Source organism: Limulus polyphemus, unplaced genomic scaffold (genome assembly GCF_000517525.1).
Source record: "Limulus polyphemus unplaced genomic scaffold, Limulus_polyphemus-2.1.2 Scaffold16342, whole genome shotgun sequence".
Lineage (NCBI taxonomy): Eukaryota > Metazoa > Arthropoda > Merostomata > Xiphosura > Limulidae > Limulus > Limulus polyphemus.
This window is the reverse complement of record NW_013681952.1, coordinates 1-3146: the sequence shown is the minus strand read 5'-3', so window position 1 is coordinate 3146 and position 3146 is coordinate 1. Positions and strand designations below refer to the sequence as shown.

At 32.3% G+C, this 3146-nt stretch overlaps 1 long non-coding RNA gene across 1 annotated transcript; it reads left to right on the top strand.

Moving 5' to 3' along the window:
- Positions 1-375: 375 nt before the first annotated feature.
- Positions 376-3122, top strand: LOC111084307. The gene is made up of 2 exons (XR_002609488.1): positions 376-532; positions 1801-3122. It is a non-coding gene; the product is annotated as an uncharacterized LOC111084307 (long non-coding RNA).
- Positions 3123-3146: the final 24 nt, after the last annotated feature.

Genomic DNA, 3146 nt, shown 5'->3' with positions numbered 1-3146 from the left:
AAAGGTTGGTTGAAATATACACATAACCTTATAGTTTCTTTTGATGTGACATTTGAATTATGGTAAAGATTGGTTGCAATATACATATAACCTTATAGTTTCTTTTGATGTGACATTTGAATTATGGTAAAGATTGGTTGCAATATACACATAACAATACAGTATTGATTTGTTTACAAGATGGCAAGTATCAAAGCACCACTCAAGTCACATGTACTACAGTATGTTTTAAGTGAACATGTTAACTAATGTGACCTCTGTGTAAAAGAGAGCATGTTGACCAACATACTGAGGTAATAGTTCAATCATGAGAGCTCGGCAGTTGTTTTTTAGGATTTAAAGTAGTCTTATTTTTTAAAGCATTATTTATAGAAGTCAGTAGGTTTTTTTTACAGGTTATACCGTAGAGAGGGTTTAAAGAACTGAAATGGTTGTTGTTTTTGTATTATAACAGCTTTTTTTAAGAAACAACAGCTAGAGAAACACTTGGAAACTCACGGACAACAAACCGTAAATGAACAAGTCGCAACTGGTAAGATAATATTTCATAATTTCAGTAAATTAGTAAATAAATTGATTCACATATTTAGATTTATGTAATTGGTTCTAATATGTCTATATTTTATTACCATTTTTTTTTGGTCCACTCATTTTACCACTACTGTTGCCTTCTCCCACATATTTGTTTTATTCTCTTTCTCACCTTTTGGAGTTAATAATTGAGAAAATGTCTTGATATACAGAAGACCACGTACTGAACTGTACTTTTGTTGTAAACATTTTCTGTTGTTAAAATTATTAGCAACATTTTACAAAAATGCTTAAAAAAATAATTTTCCACTGTAGATAAATATGGATAGTTGTACACTTTGTTTAATTTATAGTGATAGATGGTTGTAATACGTTCACATATACTGTATCTACCTTATACTTGAACCTGTTGAGTGTTTTTCAGGTACGTATTGATGTTTTTATAGTAAACTTTGGATGTATTGTTTGATTTTATAACCACTTGGTAAGATTTATAAAACACTAAGTTTTTTGGTAGATGGCTCAGTCTCATATTTGGACACACTCTTAGGCATTCAGCCCACATTTTGTGTAGTTTATGTAAAATAATGCATTATATTAAATTCTGCATTTCAGGCTCCATATCTCTTAACGTTAAGATGTTTTGTGTCAGGCTCCATATCTCTTAACGTTAAGATGTTTTGTGTCAGGCTCCATATCTCTTAACGTTAAGATGTTTTGTATCAGGCACCATATCTCTTAACGTTAAGATGTTTTGTGTCAAGCTCCATACCTCTTAACGTTAAGATGTTTTGTGTCAGGCTCCATATCTCTTAACGTTAAGATGTTTTGTGTCAGGCTCCATATCTCTTAACGTTAAGATGTTTTGTGTCAGGCACCATATCTATTAACGTTAAGATGTTTTGTGTCAGGCTCCATATCTCTTAATGTTAAGATGTTTTGTGTCAGGCTCCACATCTCTTAACGTTAAGATGTTTTGTGTCAGGCTCCATATCTCTTAACGTTAAGATGTTTTGTATCAGGCTCCATATCTCTTAACGTTAAGATGTTTTGTGTTTCAGGCACCATATCTCTTAACGTTAAGATGTTTTATGTCAGGCTCCATATCTCTTAATGTTAAGATGTTTTGTGTTTCAGGCACCATATCTCTTAACGTTAAGATGTTTTATGTCAGGCTCCATATCTCTTAATGTTAAGATGTTTTGTGTCAGGCACCATATCTCTTAACGTTAAGATGTTTTGTGTTGATTGTAAATATTTAATCCCCAGAAATATGTGCTGCAGCAGAAGAGAAACAGTCAGTTACAGAAGAATCATCTAGCCTGACCCTTGAGGGAGAACAGAAACAGTCAAAGGACAGAGAATTAATCCAATTAATCTGTGCAACTTGTCATAAAGGTTTTGACTCCGAGGACCAATTTGCAATCCACGTTTGTTCGGGCCATCCCAAGTAGGTTTACACAACAGTGGTGCTCTGTTTGATTGGAAAATGAAGTTGTAGGTTACCCGTGTTACGACGTTTTTACTTCATTGAAGGTTTTACTTGGTAACATTAGCAAATGTTCATAGCATAAAGTTTATTTCTGTCAATTCCCTGGTGAATGGTTTATCAAGAAATTCATACATTTTAATAAAAGAGTGATGTTCTGAAATTACCATGACCGTGAAAATTAATATTTGTAAATTATATCCTGTTAGATATGTCCTTATAATCAGTTCTGAAAGGTTTTATGCTGTGATTTTAATAGATATCATGAAATTTCTCAAGAAGTACGTGTGTTTTCAGTTATTTTTCGGGGAAAAAAACCAGCTTTTAACATCATATAATTCTCCATTAGCTAATGGAATATATATGTGTGTGTGTGTGTGTGTTTGTTTTCTTTTATTTCTTATTATTGTATCTTGTATAACATTCTGTTGGTCATGTAGAATTGTAAACCTAGTAATAATATTAAGTTACTGTTAGTGGAGGTTTGGATATCTGACAATAAACACGATAACATTTGTGTAAAATATTAAAACAAGCTACTTTACACTTTGGAAGGTAAGAGTATTTTTAAGGCAAGTTTGTAGTTTTTGTATATATTTAAACCTGTTATTCGTGTTCAGTGATCAAGTTTTCAAATATCAGTAATTAATTGTATTTTTTCATCTCAGAGAAGTCTTGTTGCTGCTATCATGATATGTAAGAAAACACAGATTAACGAGGTGTTTTGTACAACTTTTATTTGTCGCACGCACACACACACAATTGTTTTTAAGTTGAGATGGTCATCTCTCTTCCTTTTGCACCAACATAATTCATGTGACTGAGTTTATGGATTGGGTGCTTTTAATGGCCACTGAACGGTGTTATTCATCATGAGTCAAACAAGTGATTTAAAAATTGGGTTTGAATAGAATTTCTAGCTTTCTCAATGATACGACATCCACACTTTGTTGTTTTCATAATACTTGAAATCAAGTATTTTCCAGTCACTGAATTGTAACGATTCATTGTTGGGCCACGGAAGACGTTGTTATGGTTTCTTATATATATTTTAAACTAAAATAAACTGATGTTTGACAACTTGATGACTTACATCAACAAATATAACCCAATAGATGATGGATAG